Below are 22,930 nucleotides of genomic sequence, written 5' to 3'. Positions count from 1 at the left end.
TATAATCACCCAAGTGTCCTAGCATATTTGAATTGTATTTCAATTTTCTACCAAAATAAGCATTAAAGTCTTCTTGCTTAGCCATAAATTTATCAAACTCATCTAAGAATGGGCTAGCAAACTTAGTAAATGGGATTTCAGCTTTATCATATCTATAGAGAGAATTTACCTTTACTACGTGTGTTGGGTTATCAAGACCATGAGTTTCTTCAATAGGTAAAGGATTAAGATTATATGTTTCTTCAACATGCGGTAAATTAAGACCATGTATTTCTTCAATAGGAGATAAATTCTTAACATCTTCAGATTTAATACCCTTTTCTTTCATAGATTTATTTGCCTCTTGCATATCTTCAGGACTGAGAAATAGAATACCCCTCTTCTTCGGAGTTGGTTTAGGAATAGGCTCCGGAGGTGTCCAGTTATTTTCATTTTTCACCATATTATTCAATAGAATTTCAGCTTCATCCGGTGTTCTTTCTCTGAAAACAGAACTAGCACAACTATCCAGGTAATCTCTGGAGGCATTGTTTAGTCCATTATAAAAGATATCAAGTATTTCATTTTTCTTAAGAGGATGATCAGGCAAAGCATTAAGTAATTGGAGAAGCCTCCCCCAAGCTTGTGGGAGACTCTCTTCTTCAATTTGCACAAAATTATATATATCCCTGTAACATCCCAAATTTTCAATTTGGAATGTTATACATTAGATCATCATGCATGTCATATTTTCTTGCATTTTGCCGATCCTAGAAATTTCACGCAACTCAAGGACCTTCGGAGAGAGTTGGAGATTTCGTTATTTTCATATCTGAGAGTTTTCTCAAATTTGAAAAGAGGATCATTTGATTTATTTATTTCATCTTCAATTATTTTCCAATATCAAAAAAAATGAGAGAGGGAATAACATGACTTTCCCAAATTTAGGAAAAATGAAGATTTAATAAATAATTCAAATTTTGGTTTTGCCGCAGTTTTGTTTGCATTTTATTTGGATAGGGAAAAATGCCTGTTCTCAAAAATTGCATTCTAGGTCCGGAGTAAAGTTCATTTTGTTCGGCTCATTTTTAGGAGTCGGGGAAAATTTACTTTATATTTTTCGGAGTTCGTTTAGATAGTTTTTCTTTTGTTTTTCTGCGCGCGTAACCGATTTAAAAAAAAGATCCCGCCAGGCCAGCCGGGCCAAAGGCCCAGCCCGCCGCCGCTGCGCCCCAGCCTCCCTGCGCGCGTGCGCCAGCGCCAGGCCGCCGCCTCGCCTCTTAGCCGAGTCCCTCTAGGACTCTAGGCTAGCCCCCTTTCCTTGTTTTGTTTTCCCTCTTTTGCTTGCCCCCTACCCCAAGTAAATCCCCCCCTCACCTATATAAATACCCCAAGACCCCCCCCTCTCCCCACATCAATCCCCAAGCCGCAGCAAGCAGCAGCGCGCAGCCCCAAGCCGCCGCCGCCTTAGCCCGCTCCCACACCCACGTCGCGCCCCAAGCCGCCGCCGCCGCCGCATTACATCGCCTCTACCGCCCTACGTCGCCGCCACCACTGCCTTACGCCGCCGTTCGCCGGAGCCCCTCGCCAAGGTTGCCCCGCGCCGCGTCTCTTTTTCCTCCCTCGGTTCGGTTTTTCTTCTAAACCGTTCCGGTTTTCTTTCCGGTCTTTCCTTTCGGTTTTCTTCTGAAACCCTAGATCGGTTTTCCGTTTCTTTTCGGTTTCTTTTTCCGAAAACCCTAGATCGGTTTTCTTTCTTCTTTCAGAGCGTTCGTCCTAACGAACGTGATCACCGATTATTCTCGGTTAATGAACGTCCGTTCGTTTAACCGTTCGTCTCTTTCTTTTCGTTGGATTTATTCCGCGATCGTGATCTCAGATCCGATCCTCGTTTTAGTCTTTCTTCCCGCTCATTTATCGGAATCAGGTGATTCAAGCGCCTGGAGTTTCGTTTCAAAACCGCCGTTCCGTCTAATCAACTTAAACAAGTTTTTGCCCCGGTAAAATTTGACCTAGTTTCAACTTGCTAGAACCGAGTTGTTTCTTCCGCCGTTTGTTTTCCGTTTCTTTGTTCGGTTCGTTCTTTCTTTGCAACCGGAGTTCTTAAGTTGAACTTTCTGGTTCGTTCTCTTGTTCGAGTTTTACCTGTGCATTAGATGAGTACTTATTGTATGCTTGTTGTTTGTCTGCGATAGATCACCCGGATTGCGCCGCTTGTTACTTCGATTCCCTAGGTCTCGTGGATCATCAGCAAGGCAAGTAACACTTTGATCATACCTTTTCTACAACCCATGTTTTATTGCATTAGATCAATCCTCTCACATTGCATGATTAGGATCTAATTAAATTGTGGGATGGGAAGTAGAAGAGGTAGTACCTATTACCTGTTTATTATGAAACCTTTGGGAGTTACCTCTACGTTTGCTTATTATGCCATGCTATGCTAGTAGATGTGGATTGGGTGAGTGATATCCATGATAGATGTGAGATTTGATAATTTAATGGTTTTATCTAAGGTGGCAACTTAAACACACATCTGGGTGGATTGAGGCACCTGATGTCTATCAGGACTTGCCTGTTTTTTTTGGACCGCCACCCAGGCTCAAAGGGATCATAAGATCTTTCATGCTAGAAACTTCCGTGTGTAGCCACAAGCCATTATGGGCTCTGGCATAGTTGATTAAGTTGTGCGAACTCTTACGGGGTGGACTAGCAGATGTAGGGGTTGTAGGTGGTACGGTCTACCCCACATGTAAGGTGCTAGCGCTTCTGAAAGACTATGTCTCGGTCATCTGTCTTCTCAAACACCCTGTAGTGCAAGAAACTAAACGGAGGCGATCGAGTCTTGTGGGGAAAAGTGTGCAAACCTCTGCAGAGTGTACAAACTAATCATGATTAGCCGTGTCCCCGGTTATGGACAACTTGAGTATCTAGTACTTGAATATCATGTGAATCTCATCATGTTACTTCTAATTAATGTTGTTGGGTTTTAATCGTTCACTTATTTGGGATCGGAATGCTGTCAACCATTCTCGATGTTTAACAACTACCATGATAGTTAAATAAATTTATTCCTTTGCAGTAGGGAAAAACTGGCTTTACGCAAAACTGTAACCATAGAGCTTTCCACCAGCCATAAATGCATATAGTATAGCTGTTTCATTCCATTACTCTCTATGTGTTACTTTGCCAGCATATTCCATGTGCTGACCCGTTTTCGGGCTGCAACTTCTCATGTTGCAGACTTTTCAGACGACGAGTAATGTGCTTTTAGGTCGTGGTTCTACACTCAGTGATGCCGTTGGAGTTGATGGACCCATTTATCTTCCGAGTCTTCCGCTGTTATCGACATTAGATGGCCTTAAGCCATATTTATTGTAATAAGTTCTCTTTGATACAATAATGTAATAAGTGTGTGATTGCCACTCTGCTATAAATCCTTCGTTGTACTGTGTGGTGTCAGCATTACTGATCCAGGGATGACACCGGAGCACAGTAGGCTTGATCCATTCGGGTCGGGTCGCTACAGAGATGGTATCAGAGCACACGCTGACTTTAGGACACGACCACTAAGTTAAAGCCATAGATCACTATTCTCTTCTCATTTTCTAACTCCTCATCTTTTCTACTCTTTTAAGATGACGAACGTGAAGATTAAGTACGCTCAACCGGACGAAGGCACACCTTTTGGATTGCACTTGAAGGAAGTCACCAAGTACCTGAACATTGGATTACCAAGCTTCACGGGAACCTTCAATGCCACTCTGCCTGAAGAGGAGTGCTGGAAGATTCAAGCTCACGTTCCGGGAAGAACATTCACGCCAATCACGAAGCCTATAGATAGTGTTTTCAATGCACCAACCTGGAGTCTGGGAAGGAGCATGGCAGCTCATATCACCATGGGACGCATTGGAGAAGTTTACCAAGAAGACCTCAAGGACACTATCTACCAGATTTGCAGACGCCGAGATGAACAATGGGAGTTAGTCAGCACCAAGAAGGATAGATCCATTGCATCTTTCATCCAGGAGTTAAACCAGCACATTCGACGCCACGAGAACCAGATGTGCAATGACATGATAGAGTTGAAGAATGCGAAGGCAAGGATCATCGAGCTAGAAGGAGAATTGAAGTCTACACGCAAGGACTACATGGACGAGATCGTAGCTCTAGCAAGGCACAATGGCGATCTTAAGCAGGAGATTGAAGAACTCAAGAGGAAGTTAGCATCCACGGAGGAAGACGAGTACGTCGCATGTCCGGACAACTACATCATCATCGACGACACCGATTCGGATCCAAGTGAACCCGACTTTGAAGACGAAGCTGGAGCAGATATCATGGAGTCTTCCACCGGTTCAAATTTCTAGATGACCACTAGATAGTAGTAGTATTTCCCCCATGTAAACATTATAGTCGAGCACTTTTGCGATAGTTTAGACCGATTGTAAGCCCTTGTTTGATTGAATGAAGTGATTTTGTGTGCATTTGCTCATGTGCATTGGGGTAGTGTTTTCCCTTTAGACCTCACTCTATTCTCAATTCTCGTCTTTTCTAAACCCTCAGATGCCTCCGAGACGTGACAATGGATTTCCACCGGAGCTCACTCAGTTGATCCAGCAGCAGAATCAATTGATGCAGATGTTAGTCCAGAACCAGCAGAACAACAACAACACCCCACCACCACCACCACCTGTTGACCACTTAGCTCGTTTCCTTAGGCTAAATCCGCCGGTGTTTTCCAGTAGCACCGAGCCGATAGTAGCAGACGATTGGCTCCGCAAGATAGGAAGCGAGTTGACCACTGCAGGATGCACGGATGGTGAGAAAGTGAAGTTTGCCGCTCACCAGCTTGACGGACCCGCGGCAGCATGGTGGGAGAATTTCACAGCCACTTACCCAGTTGACACTGTCACATGGGATCAGTTTCAGCAAGCTTTCCGCACTGCCCATGTTTCAGCAGGAGCTATGGCCATAAAGAAGCGTGAGTTTCGCAACTTACGCCAAGGAGGAAGGACCGTTGGCCAGTACGTTGACGACTTCAGCAAGTTAGCACGTTATGCCCCAGATGATGTTGCTACGGATGCAGCTAAGCAGGAGAAGTTTCTGGAAGGATTGAATGATGAGCTAAGCATGCAGTTGATGGTAGCAAGTTTCAACAACTACCAGGAGTTGGTAGATCGTGCCATCATGATTGAAGGGAAGCAACAGCAGATTGAGAACCGCAAGAGGAAGTATGGACAGGGGAAGAATAAATCTGGAGCCCAGTAGAAGCACCGTTTTGCCCCTAAACCGGGATTTCAGTTTCAGCATACCCATGGAGGAGGTAGCTCGCACAACCATAATGGCCACAAGAATGGTAATGGGAATGGAGGAAGCAACAGCCAGAATCGGACCATCCCATCAACCCCAACCAAGAGAGACCTGAGTCAAGTCACCTGTTTCAAGTGTTCCAAGACCGGACATTATGCCAATGAATGTCCCGAAGGCCAGAATGGAAATGGCAATGGAAGCTCTGGGAAGAAGCCGAACCCTTTCAACAGGGGACAGGTGAACCACATTAGTGTGGAGGAGGTTGAAGATCAGCCTGATGCAGTAATCGGTAAGTTTCTGGTTAAGTCATTTACTGCACTTGTTCTTTTTGATACTGGTGCATCGCATTCATACATATCAAGGGGATTTGTGGATAAATATAACCTGCCAACCCAAGCCCTTAGGTCACCCATGTTAGTAAGCTCACCAGGAGCGGAGTTCATGGCTAGATGATGGTGTGATCAGTTACCATTAAGGATTGGTAACTATGTTTTTCCCTCAGATCTAATAGTATTGGAATCTCAAGGATTGGATGTGATATTAGGCATGGATTGGTTGTCGATGTATGGAGGAAACATCGATTACGCTAGTAAGTCAATTTTGCTTACCACACCAGAAGGAAGAAGGATCAAGTATGTATCCCGGCATGTGCCAAACAGGACACAAGTAAACTGCCTAACAGGAGTTGTGCAAGAAGAAGTACCAGTGGTAAAGGATTTTCCTGATGTATTTCCTGAGGAATTACCAGGCATGCCACCGGATAGAGACATTTAGTTTATGATTGAGTTATTGCCAGGTACAGGCCCAATATCGAAGCGACCGTACCGGATGCCAGCAAAGGATTTGGTGGAAATTAAGAATCAGATTAAGGAGTTATTGGATAAAGGTTACATTCGCCCAAGTTCTTCGCCTTGGGGATCACCCTTACTTCTAGTGGAAAAGAAGGATGGATCATTAAGGATGGTTGTAGATTATCGGGGATTGAATGAAGTAACCATCAACAACAAGTACCCACTGCCAATGATCAACGATCTGTTTGATCGGTTGCAAGGAGCTAAAGTGTTTTCCAAGATCGATTTGCGATCAGGGTACCATCAGTTGAAGATTCGAGAGCAGGACATACCTAAGACAGCATTCACAACAAGATATGGATTGTATGAGTATACCGTTATGTCATTTGGATTGACTAACGCACCTGCCTATTTTATGAACCTGATGAACAAAGTGTTTATGGAGTTTTTGGATAAGTTCGTCATAGTGTTCATTGATGACATCCTGGTTTATTCAAAGAATGAAGAGGAGCATAAGGAACATTTGCGTTTGGTTTTGGAGAAACCAAGGGAACATCAGTTATACGCCAAATTCAGCAAATGTGAGTTTTGGTTGAAGGAAGTTGGATTCCTCGGACACGTTATATCCGGAGAAGGTATAGCAGTTGACCCTACTAAGGTTGAGACAGTAACCGAATGGGAATCACCAACGACAGTTGGAGAGATCCGGAGTTTTCTTGGACTCGCAGGATACTACCGGAGGTTTATTGAGAATTTCTGAAAGATTGCAAAGCCTATGACTGAATTGTTGAAGAAGGATACTAAGTTCAAATGGACTGGGGAATGTGAGGCTAGTTTCCAGGAATTGAAGAAACGTTTGGTTACCTCACCAGTATTGATTTTGCCAGATCAGACCAAGGATTATGAGGTGTATTGCGACGCTTCACATCGAGGACTTGGAGCAGTGCTTATGCAGGAAGGGAGAGTTGTTTCGTATGCTTCACGACAACTGAAGCCTCATGAGTTGAATTATGCCACGCATGATTTGGAGTTAGCAGCCGTAGTGCATGCATTGAAAACATGGAGACATTTCCTCATTGGAAATCATTGTGAGGTGTACACGGATCACAAGAGTTTGAAGTACATTTTCACGCAGAAGGAGTTGAACCTCAGACAGAGGAGATGGTTGGGGCTCATCAAGGATTATGATATGAGATTGCATTACCATCCCGGAAAAGCTAATGTAGTAGCTGATGCATTGAGCCGTAAGAGCCATGTCAATACCCTAATGACGGGGAAAATACCCAAGGAGTTAGCAGAAAACCTTCGTGAGCTATGTTTGGAAATAGTTCCGAGAGGCTATGTAGCAGCATTGGAGATTCAGTCAACATTGATGGATAAGATCAGAGAAGCTCAGAAATCTGACAAGGAGATTGCTGCTATAAAAGAGAAATTGAGTGAAGGAAAAGCAAAGGGATTTCGTGAGGATGAGCACGATACCTTATGGTTTGAGGACCGTGTTTATGTGCCAAATGACCTGGAGATCAGGAAGTTGATTTTGCAAGAGGCACATGATTCACCGTATTCGATTCACCCAGGGAATACCAAGATGTATTTGGATTTAAAGGAAACATTCTGGTGGACCGGAATGAAGAAGGATATTGCAGCATATGTAGCAGTTTGTGACGTATGTCAGAGAGTAAAGGCAGAGCATTAGAAGCCAGCAGGATTGTTACAACCATTGCCGATACCTGAATGGAAGTGGGATAAGATAGGCATGGATTTTATCACCGGACTACCCAGGACGAAAGCAGGCTATGACTCGATATGGGTAGTAGTTGATCGTTTGACGAAGGTAGCACATTTTATTCCAGTTAAGACCACTTACACCAGTGCTAAGTTGGCGAAGATATACATGACTAGGATCATTTGTTTGCATGGAGTTCCGAGGAGTATCGTATCAGATAGAGGAACCCAATTTACCTCAAAGTTTTGGAATCAGTTGCATGAAACTTTAGGAACCATACTAGAGTTCAGCACAGCTTTTCATCCGCAGACGGATGGACAGACCGAGAGAGTCAATCAGATTTTGGAAGATATGCTGAGAGCTTGTGCACTAGATTATGGATCTAGTTGGGACGATAACTTGCCGTATGCGGAGTTTTCCTACAACAATAGTTACCAAACCAGTTTGAAGATGGCACCTTTCGAAGCTTTATACGGAAGGAGGTGCAGGACACCGTTGTCATGGGACGAAGTTGGAGACCGTCAATTCTTTGGACCAGATTTGATTAAGGAGTCTAAACGGAAAGTTAAGTTGATTCGCGATAGGCTCAAGGTAGCCCAATCCAGGCAGAAGAGCTACGCAGATTCTAAACGCAAGGAGACAGTTTACGAAACTGGAGACCGAGTTTATCTCCGAGTATCCCCACTTCGAGGAGTTAAGCGCTTTGGAGTTAAGGGAAAGTTAGCACCGCGTTTCGTTGGACCGTACAAGATCTTGCAACGTATGGGAGAAGTTGCTTATAAGTTGGAATTACCAGAGGTACTGTCAGGAGTTCATGATGTATTCCATGTTTCTCAGCTAAAGAAATGTCATGCCGAGATGGCGGAGATACCGCTAAGAGATACCATGCCGCTTGAAGCAATTCAGTTGAAGGACGACTTTACATATGAGGAGAAGCCAGTCAAGATTCTCGAGTTTGCCAGCAGAGTTACTCGTAGCAAGGTTATCAAGTTTTGCAAAGTTCAGTGGAACCACCACTCAGAGGATGAAGCCACCTGGGAGAGAGAAGAAGATTTGCTCAAGGACCACCCTCACCTATTTTCTAGCCAACCCGAATCTCGAGGGCGAGATTCATATTAAGGGGGGTTAGGTTTGTAACATCCCAAATTTTCAATTTGGAATGTTATACATTAGATCATCATGCATGTCATATTTTCTTGCATTTTGCCGATCCTAGAAATTTCACGCAACTCAAGGACCTTCGGAGAGAGTTGGAGATTTTGTTATTTTCATATGTTATTTTCATATCTGAGAGTTTTCTCAAATTTGAAAAGAGGATCATTTGATTTATTTATTTCATCTTCAATTATTTTCCAATATCAAAAAAAATGAGAGAGGGAATAACATGACTTTCCCAAATTTAGGAAAAATGAAGATTTAATAAATAATTCAAATTTTGGTTTTGCCGCAGTTTTGTTTGCATTTTATTTGGATAGGGAAAAATGCCTGTTCTCAAAAATTGCATTCTAGGTCCGGAGTAAAGTTCATTTTGTTCGGCTCATTTTTAGGAGTCGGGGAAAATTTACTTTATATTTTTCGGAGTTCGTTTAGATAGTTTTTCTTTTGTTTTTCTGCGCGCGTAACCGATTTAAAAAAAAGATCCCGCCAGGCCAGCCGGGCCAAAGGCCCAGCCAGCGCGCGCGCCAGGCGCAGCGCCAGGCCGCCGCCTCCCTCGCTCTAGGCCGAGTCCCAGAGGGACTCTAGGCCGGTTAGCCCCCCCTTTCCTTGTTTTGTTTCCCTCTTTTGCTTGCCCCCTACCCCAAGTAATCCCCCCCACCTATATAAATACCCCCACAAGACCCCCCCCAAGACCCCCCCCCTCTCCCCACATCAATCCCCAAGCCGCAGCAAGCAGCAGCGCGCAGCCCCAAGCCGCCGCCGCCTTAGCCCGCTCCCACACCCACGCCGCGCCCCAAGCCACCGCCGCCGCCGCATTACATCGCCGTCGGCGCCGCCCTACGTCGCCGCCGCCGCCTTACGCCGCCGTTCGCCAGAGCCCCTCGCCAAGGTTGCCCCGCGCCGCGTCTCTTTTTCCTCCCTCGGTTCGGTTTTTCTTCTAAACCGTTCTGGTTTTCTTTCCGGTTTTTCGTTTCGGTTTTCTTCCGAAACCCTAGATTGGTTTTCCGTTTCTTTTCAGTTTCTTTTTCCGAAAACCCTAGATCGGTTTTCTTTCTTCTTTCGGACCGTTCGTCCTAACGAACGTGATCACCGATTATTCTCGGTTAACGAACGTCCGTTCGTTTAACCATTCGTCTCTTTCTTTTCGTCGGATTTATTCCGCGATCATGATCTCAGATCCGATCCTCGTTTTAGTCTTTCTTCCCGCTCGTTTATCGGAATCAGGTGATTCAAGCGCCCGGAGTTTCATTTCGAAACCGCCATTCTGTCTAATCAACTTAAACAAGTTTTTGCCCCGGTAAAATTTGACCTAGTTTCAACTTGCTAGAACCGAGTTGTTTCTTCCGCCGTTTGTTTTCCGTTTCTTTGTTCGGTTCATTCTTTCTTTGCAACCGGAGTTCTTAAGTTGAACTTTCTGGTTCGTTCTCTCGTTCGAGTTTTACCTGTGCATTAGATGAGTACTTATTGTATGCTTGTTGTTTGTCTGCGATAGATCACCCGGATTGCGCCGCTTGTTACTTCGATTCCCTAGGTCTCGCGGATCATCAGCAAGGCAAGTAACACTTTGATCATACCTTTTCTACAACCCATGTTTTATTGCATTAGATCAATCCTCTCACACTGCATGATTAGGATCTAATTAAATTGTGGGATGGGAAGTAGAAGAGGTAGTACCTATTACCTGTTTATTATGAAACCTTTGGGAGTTACCTCTACGTTTGCTTATTATGCCATGCTATGCTAGTAGACGTGGATTGGGTGAGTGATATCCATGACAGATGTGAGATTTGATAATTTAATGGTTTTATCTAAGGTGGCAACTTATACACACATCTGGGTGGATTGAGGCACCTGATGTCTATCAGGACTTGCCTATTTTTTTTGGACCGCCACCCAGGCTCAAAGGGATCATAAGATCTTTCATGCTAGAAACTTCCGTGTGCAGCCACAAGCCATTATGGGCTCTGGCATAGTTGATTAAGTTGTGCGAACTCTTACGGGGTGGACTAGCAGATGTAGGGGTTGTAGGTGGTACGTCTACCCCACATGTAAGGTGCTAGCACTTCTAAAAGACTATGTCTCGGTCATCCGTCTTCTCAAACACCTTGTAGTGCGAGAAACTAAACGGAGGCGATCGAGTCTTGTGGGGAAAAGTGCGCAAACCTCTGCAGAGTGTACAAACTAATCATGATTAGCCGTGTCCCCGGTTATGGACAACTTGAGTATCTAGTACTTGAATATCATGTGAATCTCATCATGTTACTTCTAATTAATGTTGTTGGGTTTTAATCGTTCACTTATTTGGGATCGGAATGCTGTCAACCATTCTCGATGTTTAACAACTACCATGATAGTTAAATAAATTTATTCCTTTGCAGTAGGGAAAAACTGGCTTTACGCAAAACTATAACCATAGAGCTTTCCACCAGCCATATATGCATATAGTATAGCTGTTTCATTCCATTACTCTCTATGTGTTACTTTGCCAGCATATTCCATGTGCTGACCCGTTTTCGGGCTGCAACTTCTCATGTTGCAGACTTTTCAGACGACGAGTAATGTGCTTTTAGGTCGTGGTTCTATACTCAGTGATGCCCTTGGAGTTGATGGACCCATTTATCTTCCGAGTCTTCCGCTGTTATCGACATTAGATGGCCTTAAGCCATATTTATTGTAATAAGTTCTCTTTGATACAACGATGTAATAAGTGTGTGATTGCCACTCTGCTATAAATCCTTCGCTGTACTGTGTGGTGTCAGCATTACTGATCCAGGGATGACACCGGAGCACAGTAGGCTTGATCCATTCGGGTCGGGTCGCTACAATCCCTTAAAGGAGCTTGTTTCTTATGAGCATGGAAATATTTAGCAGAGAAGTAATAAATCATATCCTGGGGACTATGCACACAAGAAGATCAAGAGAATTAAACCATATCTTAGCATCACCTTTTAATGAGAACAGAAATATTTTAAGGATATAAAAGTAGCGAGTTCTCTCATCTTTAGTGAACAGGGTAGCTATATCATTCAGTTTAGTATGATGTGCCACAATAGTTTCAGATTCATAACCATGAAAAGGATCAGATTCAACCAAAGTAATTATATCAGGATCAACAGAGAATTCATAATCCTTATAAGTAACAAAGATTGGTGAAGTAGCAAAAGTAGGGTCAGGTTTCATTCTAGCATTTAGAGATTGCTTACTCCATTTAGCTAATAATTTTTTAAGTTCAGTTCTATTTCTGCAAGCTAAAATTGCTAAAGAAGCATCTTGATCAAAAACGTAACCCTTAGGAATAGCAAGTGGTTCTTCATCATCACTTTCATCAGTATCATCAGATTCAATATTTGCAATTTCTCTATCCCTAGCAAGTTGTTCATCAAGAAAAGCCCTAAGTGGTATAGTAGTATCAGGCATAGAGGTAGTTTCATCATAAGTATCATGCATAGCAGAAGTGGCATCATCAATAACATGCGACATATCAGAACGAATAGCAGAAGCAGGTGTAGGTGTTGCAAGCTTAATCAAAACAGAAGGTGAATCAAGTGCAGAGCTAGATGGCAGTTCCTTACCTCCCCTCGTAGTTGAGGGATAGATCTTGGTTTTTGATTCTCTCAAGTTCTTCATAATGATAAGCAGATATATATCCCAAGTGACTCAAAGAATAGAGCTATGCTCCCCGGCAACGGCGCCAGAAAATAGTCTTGATAACCCACAAGTATAGGGGATCGCAACAGTTTTCGAGGGAAGAGTATTCAACCCAAATTTATTGATTCGACACAATGGGAGCCAAAGAATATTCTCAAGTATTAGCAGCTGAGTTGTCAATTCAACCACACCTGGAAACTTAATATCTGCAACAAAGTATTTAGTAGCAAAGTAATATGATAGTGGTGATAACGGTAGCAAAAGGTAACGGTAGTAGAAGTAATGTTTTTGGTATTTTGTAGTGATGATAGCAATAGCAACAGAAAAGTAAATAAGCGGAGAACAATATATGGAAAGCTCGTAGGAAATGGATCGGAGACGGAGAATAATGCCGGATGCGGTTCATCATGTAACAGTCATAACCTAGGGTGACACAGAACTAGCTCCAGTTCATTGATATAATGTAGGCATGTATTCCAAACATAGTCATACGTGCTTATGGAAAAGAACTTGCATGACATCTTTTGTCCTACCCTCGTGTGGCAGCGGGGTCCTTACAGAAATTAAGGGATATTAAGGCCTCCTTTTAATAGAGAACCGGAACAAAGCATTAACACATAGTGAATACATGAACTCCTCAAACTACGGTCATCACCGGTAAGTATCCCGATTATTGTCACTTCGGGGTTAATGGATCATAACACATAATAGGTGACTATAGACTTGCAAGATAGGATCAAGAACACTCATATATTGATGAAAACATAATAGGTTCAGATCTGAAATCATGGCACTCGGGCCCTAGTGACAAGCATTAAGCATAGCAAAGTCATAGCAACATCAATCTCAGAACATAGTGGACACTAGGGATCAAACCCTAACAAAACTAACTCGATTACATGATAGATCCCATCCAACTCATCAGCGTCCAACAAGCCTACGATGGAATTACTCACACACGTCGGTGAGCATCATGAAATTGGTGACGGAGGATGGTTGATGATGACGATGGCGATGGATTCCCCTCTCCGGAGCCCCGAACGGACTCCAGATCAGCCCTCCCAAGAGGTTTTAGGGCTTGGCGGCGGCTCCATATCGTAAAACGTGATGATTTCTTCTCCCTGATTTTTTTCTCATCGAAACTCAATATATGGAGGTGGAGTTGGAGTCAGAGACGCAACAGGCAGGCCACAAGGTAGGGGGCGTGCCCCCACCCTCGTGGCAAGGTGGTGGGCCCCCTCGCCTTCATCTTTGGCAAGTATTTTTCTTATTTTCTGAAAAGTATCTTCGTGAAGTTTCAGGTCATTTCGAGAACGTTTGCTCCTGCACATAAATAACACCATGGTAATTCTGCTAAAAACAGCGTCAGTCCGGGTTAGTTCCATTCAAATCATGCAAGTTAGAGTCCAAAACAAGGGCAAAAGTGTTTGGAAAAGTAGATACGTTGTGGAAGTATCAACTCCCCCAAGCTTAAACCTTTTCTTGTCCTCAAGCAATTCAGTTGACAAACTGAAATTCATAAAGAAAAACTTCTACAAACTCTATTTGCTCTTGTTGTTGTAAATATGTAAAGCCAGCATTCAAGTTTTCAGCAAAGATTATAACTAACCACATTCACAATAACGCATATGTCTCAAGTTTACTCATATCAATAGCATAATCAACTAGCGAGCCATAATAATAGAACTCCGATGACAACACTTTCTCAAAACAATCATAATACGATATAACAAGGTGGTATCTCGCTAGCCCTTTCTGAGACCACAAACCATAAATGCAGAGCACCTTTAAAGACCAAGGACTGACTAGACATTGTAATTCATGGTAAGAGAGATCAAGTCAAGTCATACTCAATGTAAACTAACAGTAATGAATGCAAACGACAGCGGTGCTCTCCAACTGGTGCTTTTTAATAAGAGGGTGATGACTCAGCATAAAAGTAAATAGATAGGCCCTTCGCAGAGGGAAGCAGGGATTTGTAGAGGTGCCAGAGCTCGGTTTTGAAATAGAGGTGAATAATATTTTGAGCGGTATACTTTCATTGTCAACATAACAACCAAGAGATGGCGATATCTTCCATGCTACACACATTATAGGCGGTTCCCAAACAGAATGGTAAAGTTTATACTCCCCCTTCAACCAACAAGCATCAATCCATGGCTTTCTCGAAACAACGAGTGCCTCCAACTAACAAGAGTCCTAGGGGGAGTTTTGTTTGCAATTATTTTGATTTAGTTTGCATAAAGCATGGGACTGGGAATCCCGGTGACTAGCCATTTATCTCGTGAGTGAGGAGCGGAGTCCACTCCTCTTGAGAATAACCTGCCTAACATGGAAGATACAGACAACCCTAGTTGATACATGAGCTATTCGAGCATACAAAACAGGATATTTATTTGAAGGTTTAGAGTTTGGCACATACAAATTTACTTGGAACGGCAGGTAGATACCATATATAGGTAGGTATAGTGGACTCATGTGGAATAACTTTGGGGTTTAAGGAGTTTGGATGCACAAGCAGTATTCCCGCTTAGTACAGGTGAACGCTAGCAAAATACTGGGAAGCGACCAGCTAGAGAGCGACAACAGTCATGAACATGCATTAAAATTAATCAACACCGAATGCAAGCATGAGTAGGATATAATCCACCATGAACATAAATATCGTGAAGGCTATGTTGATTTTGTTTCAACTACATGCGTCAACATGTGCCAAGTCAAGTCACTTAAATCATTCAGAGGAGGATACCACCCTATCATACCACATCTTAACCATTTTAATAGCATGTTGGCATGCAAGGTAAACCATTATAACTCATAGCTAATCAAGCATGGCATAAGAAACTATGATCTCTAGTTGTCATTGCAAACATGTTTATTCATAATAGGCTGAATCAGGAATGATGAACTAATCATATTTACAAAAACAAAAGAGGTCGAGTTCATACCAGCTTTTCTCATCTCAGCCAGTCCATCATATATCATCATAAATGCCTTTCACTTGCACGACCGAACGATGTGAATTAATAATAATAGTGCACGTGCATTGGACTAAGCTGGAATCTGCAAGCATTCATTAAATAGAACAAGACAAGGCAATATGGGCTCTTTTGTCAGATCAACAATAATGCATATAAGAGCCACTTCAACAATTTAATTATGGTCTTCTCCTATCGACCCCCAAAGAAAAGAAAAGAAATAAAACTATTTACACGGGAAAGCTCCCAACAAGCAAAAGAAGAACAAGAAATGTTTTTGGGTTTTCTTTTTAATTACTACTACAAGCATGGAAATTAAATTGATTAAAGCTACAACTAATTTTTTTGGTTTTTCTTAAGGTTTATTAAACACACAAGAAGAAAGCATAAAAAAGGAAAATAAACTAGCATGAATGATACAATGAAAAAGTATGAGCACCGACATCTAGCAATGAGTGTGTGAGCATAAATGTAATGGCAGTTAGAAATACGTACTCCCCCAAGCTTAGGCTTTTGGCCTAAGTTGGTCTATGGCCATGGCTGGCCTGGCGGATATCCATAATAATAGTTGGGGTTGTACTGTGGTGCAGACGAGGAAGACTCCGATTGCCACTGGCTGACAATCATCTTCGGATCCCACTGGTAATTAGACTGTCGTGAAGGATCAAACTGTGGTTCCGGCTCTGGCTCCTCGGCTGGTGCCGGGTTCCGGTAGGCGTGGATAGCCGTCAACGGAACAAGGTACGTGCCTACAGTCAAATCAAACAAAGAAGGAGCAGGCAAGGTAATAGTCTCAGGATGATGTTTATTAAAGAACAATTGATATTTAAGCTCTCTTCCTTATTCTTAACAATAAAATCATGTGCTACCATACTTTATTATCTAAATAAACACGAGGCAGCACCTTTTCTTCCTTCTCATAATGCCTAATAGGTATGTTAAAATGTGCAGCTAGGCGTGTGGCATAGATGCCTCCAAAGATGGGGCCCTTGGTATGGTTCAGACTTAACCGTTTGGCAATAATGCCACCCATACTAAAAGAGTTATCACCGTATAAACCGTGGTGCAAAATAATAATATCAACGATACTCAGGTTTCCACAGTTTCCACGACCAATTAAGAAACGACTAGCAAATAATGCAAAATAACGTAAAACAGGAAAGTGAATGCTAGTGATTCGTGCATCGGAAACCTTCCTTGTTTCCCCTACAGTGATAGTGTCAATAAATCCCTCCACATCATCACGATGTGGTTCTTATGTATTGCCCTCAAAAGGGACTAAACAAATCCGACAGAAATCATAAAGTGACATCTCCTTATGCTCATCATATAAATGAAACTCCACCGTAGGTGGTGAGTTCCTAGAATGAAAATGAAAGTTCTGCATAAAGGTATTTGTGAGCAAGAGATACTGATCGCATTGGTCGTGGAGGAAAGCGTTAAGGCCCGCGGTCTGAGCCAACTCATGAAAATCTTCATAAATCCTGGCTGCTCTCAAGAAATCCTCGGAAGGCCATTCACACGCCCGAACCCCCGCGGTGCGAGGCAGATTATACTTAGGCTTTGGTGCCTTTTCCTTCGAACTTTGGCTCGATGAGCCCCTCAAAAGTCTCCTCATCATTTTCTAAAAAATTCTGAAATTTTTAGTAACTTCAAAATAAAAGTAAACCAAACTCAATAATATTGATAGCAACTACTCATACAAGTGCCTAGGGCCTATATCATGCATCAAAACTACTTTTGACCATATAAATTTGACATGCAAGCTCAAGAACAGGGTCACCTAAGTAGCAAAAATTTGCAATGAATAAAGCAGTATAACAAAAACTAATTGGACCAATGGAGGAGTCAGATACCTAGGAACAATCTCCCCAAGCAGTTTTGTGAGAGGTGCTTTGAGCAAGGAGATCGAAAATGGCAGCAAAACGAGCTTAGACTCGGGTTTGAGCTGGTTATTCGTGTTTGGGGGAGGAAGAAGGTGTGTATGGGTGAAAGGATAAGTGGAGGAGGGCCACCGTGGGCCCACGAGGCAGGAAGCGCGCCCTCCACCCTCCTGGCAAGGTGGTTGGCCCCCCTGGTGTGTTCTTTGTTCCATAAATCCTCAAATATTCTAGAAAAAATCATATTTAAATTTCAGGGCATTTGGAGAACTTTTATTTTCGAGGTATTTTTATATTGCACGGATAATCAGATAACAGACAGACAAATATTTATTTTTATTTTATTGAATATAAATAACAGAAAGTAAAAGTGGGGTACAGAAGGTTGTGCCTTCTAGTTTCATCCATCTCATGATCATCAAAAGGAATCCACTAACAAGGTTGATCAAGTCTTGTTAACGAACTCATTCCGAATAACATGGAACCGGAGAAATTTCGAATAACACTATGTTACCTCAACGGGGATATGCACATCCCCAATAATAAGAATATCATATTTCTTCTTGATAGTAGGAAGAGGAAATTCAAAACCTCCAAATATAATCGATGGAATTTTTCCAATAGAGTTGATACTATGAACTTGAGGTTGTTTCCTCAGAAAGTGTACCGTATGCTCATTACCATTAGCATGAAAAGTGACATTGCCTTTAGTGCAATCAATAACAGCCCCTACAATATTCAAAAAGGGTCTTCCAAGAATAATAGACATACTATCGTTCTCGGGAATACCAAGAATAACAAAGTCAGTTAAAATAGTAACATTTGCAACTACAACAGGCACATCCTCACAAATACCGACAGGTATAGCAGTTGATTTATCAGCCATTTGCAAAGATATTTCAGTAGGTGTCAACTTATTCAAATCAAGTCTATGATATACAGAGAGAGGCATAACACTAACACTGTCTCCAAGATCACATAAAGCAGTTTTAACATAGTTTCTTTTAGTAGAGCACGATATAGTGGGTACTCCTCGATCTCCCGGTTTCTCTGGTATTCCACCCTTAAAAGTGTAATTAGCAAGCATGGTGGAAATTTCAGCTTCCGGTATCTTTCTTTTATTTGTAATAATATATATCATGTACTTAGCATAAGGATTGGTTTTGAGCATATCAGTTAACCGCATACGCAAAAAGATAGGTCTAATCATTTCAGCAAAGCGCTCAAAATCCTCATCATCCTTTTTCTTGGATGGTTTGGGAGGAAAGGGCATGGGTTTCTGAACCCAAGGCCCTCTTTCTTTACCGTGTTTCTTAACAACAAAATCTTTCTTATCATAGCGTTGATTCTTTGATTGTGGGTTATCAAGATCAATAGCAGGTTCAATTTCTATATCATTACCATTACTAGGTTGAGCATCATCATGAACATTATTATTAGCATTATCACTAGTTTCAGGTTCATTACCAGGTTGTGTTTTAGCATCAGAAATAGAAATATCATTTGGATTCTCAGGTGTTTCAACAATAGGATCACCAGGAGCATGCAAAGTCCTATTATTTTTATTTTTCTTCTTTTTAGAAGGACTAGGTGCATCTATATTATTTCTCTGAGAATCTTGCTCAATTCTCTTAGGATGGCCTTCAGGATACAAAGGTTCCTGAGTCATTCTACCAGTTCTAGTAGCCACTCTAACAGCATTATCATTATTCTTATTATTCAATTCATGTACTTAGCATAAGGATTGGTTTTGAGCATATCAGTTAATATCATACGCAAAAAGATAGGTCTAATCATTTCAGCAAAGCGCTCAAAATCCTCAACATCCTTTTTCTTGGATGGTTTGGGCGGAAAGGGTATGGGTTTCTGAACCCAAGGCTCTCTTTCTTTACCGTGTTTCCTAGCAACAAAATCTTTCTTATCATAACGTTGATTCTTTGATTGTGGGTTATCAAGATCAACAGCAGGTTCAGTTTCTATATCATTACCATTACTAGGTTGAGCATCATCATGACCATTATTATTAGCATTATCACTAGTTTCAGGTTCATTACCAGGTTGTGTTTCAGCATCAAAAATAGAAATATCATTTGGATTCTCAGGTGTTTCAACAATAGGATCACTTGCAGCGTGCAAAGTCCTATCATTTTTCTTTTTATTCTTTTTAGAAGGACTAGGTGCATCTATATTATTTCTCTGAGAATCTTGCTCAATTCTCTTAGGATGGCCTTCAGGATACAAAGGTTCCTGAGTCATTCTACCAATTCTAGTAGCCACTCTAACAGCATTATCATTATTCTTATTATTCAATTCATTGAGAAAATCATTTTGAGCTTTAAGTACTTGTTCTACTTGAGTGGTAACCATAGAAGCATGTTTACTAATAAGTTTAAGTTCACCTTTGACATTAGCCATATAATCACCCAAGTGTCCTAGCATATTTGAATTGTATTTCAATTTTCTACCAAAATAAGCATTAAAGTCTTCTTGCTTAGCCATAAATTTATCAAACTCATCTAAGCATGGGCTAGCAAACTTAGTAAATGGGATTTCAGCTTTATCATATGTATAGAGAGAATTTACCTTTACTACCTGTGTCGGGTTATCAAGACCATGAGTTTCTTCAATAGGTAAAGGATTAAGATTATATATTTCTTCAACGAGCAGTAAATTAAGACCATGTATTTCTTCAATAGGAGATAAATTCTTAACATCTTCAGCTTTAATACCCTTTTCTTTCATAGATTTCTTTGCCTCTTGCATATCTTCAGGACTGAGAAATAGAATACCCCTCTTCTTCACAGTTGGTTTAGGAATAGGCTCCGGAGGTGTCCAATTATTTTCATTTATCACCATATTATTCAATAGAATTTCAGCTTCATCCGGTGTTCTTTCGCTGAAAACAGAACTAGCACAACTATCCAGGTAATCTCTGGAGGCATTGGTTAGTCCATTACAAAAGATATCAAGTATTTCATTTTTCTTAAGAGGATGATCAGGCAAAGCATTAAGTAATTGGAGAAGCCTCCCCCAAGCTTGTGGGAGACTCCCTTCTTCAATTTGCACAAAATTATATATATCCCTTAAAGCAGCTTGTTTCTTATGAGCAGGGAAATATTTAGCAGAGAAGTAATAAATATATCCTGGGGACTGTGGACACAACCAGGATGAAGAGAATTAAACCATATCTTGGCATCACCTTTTAATGAGAACGGAAATATTTGAAGGATATAAAAGTAGCGAGTTCTCTCATCTTTAGTGAACAGGGTAGCTATATCATTCAGTTTAGTAAGATGTGCCACAACAGTTTCAGATTCATAACCATGAAAAGGATCAGATTCAACCAAAGTAATTATATCAGGATCAGCAGAGAATTCATAATCCTTATCAGTAACAAAGATTGGTGAAGTAGCAAAAGTAGGGTCAGGTTTCATTCTAGCATTTAGAGATTGCTTACTCCGTTTAGCTAATAATTTTTTAAGTTCAGTTCTATTTCTGCAAGCTAAAATGGCTAAAGAAGCATCTTGATCAAAAACGTAACCCTTAGGAATAGCAAGTGGTTCTTCATCATCACTTTCATCAGTATCATCAGATTCAATATTTTCAATTTCTCTAGCCCTAGCAAGTTGTTCATCAAGAAAAGCACTAAGTGGCATAGTAGTATCAGGCAGAGAGGTAGTTTCATCATAATTATCATGCTTAGTAGAAGTGACATCATCAATAACATGTGACATATCAGAACGAATAGCAGAAGCAGGTGTAGGTGTTGCAAGCTTAATCAAAACAGAAGGTGAATCAAGTGCAGAGCTAGATGGCAGTTCCTTACCTCCCCTCGTAGTTGAGGGATAGATCTTGGTTTTTGGATCTCTCAAGTTCTTCATAATGATAAGCAGATATATATCCCAAGTGACTCAAAGAATAGAGCTATGCTCCCCGGCAACGGCGCTAGAAAATAGTCTTGATAACCCACAAGTATAGGGGATCGCAACAGTTTTCGAGGGTAGAGTATTCAACCCAAATTTATTGATCCGACACAAGGGGAGCCAAAGAATATTCTGAAGTATTAACAGCTGAGTTGTCAATTCAACCACACCTGGAAATTTAAAATCTGCAACAAAGTATTTAGTAGCAAAGTAATATGATAGTGGTGATAACGGTAGCAAAAGGTAACAGTAGTAGAAGTAATGTTTTTGGTATTTTGTAGTGATGATAGCAATAGCAACGGAAAAGTAAATAAGCGGAGAACAATATATGGAAAGCTCGTAGGAAATGGATCGGTGATGGAGAATTATGCCGGATGCGGTTCATCATGTAACAGTCATAACCTAGGGTGACATAGAACTAGATCCAGTTCATTGATATAATGTAGGCATGTATTCCAAACATAGTCATACGTGCTTATGGAAAAGAACTTGCATGACATGTTTTGTCCTACCCTCCTGTTGCAGCGGGGTCCTTATGGAAATTAAGGGATATTAAGGCCTCCTTTTAATAGAGAACCGGAACAAAGCATTAACACATAGTGAATACATGAACTCCTCAAACTATGGTCATCACCGGTAAGTATCCCGATTATTGTCACTTCGGGGTTAATGGATCATAATACATAATAGGTGACTATAGACTTTCAAGATAGGATCAAGAACACTCATATATTGATGAAAACATAATAGATTCAGATCTGATAGCAAGCAGCTGGCGCTGACACTTTTCTAGTTCCTGAGCTAGCTGGGTGTTCTTCTCCGTAAGCACCTGGTTGTACATTGATCCTTAAATCAGTTGTTTCAACTCCTTTAAGTCTCGGGGGCTACTGGCGTATGGTTATCATAGTCAGACAAAACAAATTTACCTGCACATCTTTCAAATGTTGCTTTGTGGCCCTGTTAATTCCATCTCGAGCAGCTCGGATGTATGCATCAGCCGAGCTTAATGTGTTAAACGACTCTTCTGAGAAGCCAGGGTCTTGTAAAATGGCCCGGCGGCGCCGATGATTCATGGCACTCTCCACTTCCGAGTTGGTGACGGATACATCATCCGAGTCCTCGGCTGGAGGATAGTCCGGCGTTGCCACCGCATCAGCCCCCGTCTTCACGGCAGGATTTGAATCCTGGCTGCGGGAAGTATGACCGCTCGAACCTCCGGATATAGTCCGGTGCACCTTTTTCCTAACACATGGAAAATGGGAAGGTCACGGTTGGACGTGACTGCTCAGGTGCATGTTGGCAAATTCGTACCTCTTCAATGAAGGTATGGCCGTGTCTTCGTTTGCTTTCCTCTTGGAAGACTCGCCCGGAGTAGGGGATGCCCTCTTCGGAGGTACCCCTGGAGTGGTATGTCGCGCCGAACCCTTCCCCTTTTGAGCACAGGATAGTGCGGTGGGTAAGAAGGAAGGAGAGATTTCTTTTGAATAAGGTGTCTTCGGATCACTTACGTGTGAAGCTGGAAGGAGGCCAGGGT

The sequence above is a fragment of the Triticum urartu genome, chromosome 6 (assembly GCF_003073215.2).
Source record: "Triticum urartu cultivar G1812 chromosome 6, Tu2.1, whole genome shotgun sequence".
NCBI classification, from domain to species: domain Eukaryota; kingdom Viridiplantae; phylum Streptophyta; class Magnoliopsida; order Poales; family Poaceae; genus Triticum; species Triticum urartu.
Note: the sequence above shows the minus strand (reverse complement) of the source record.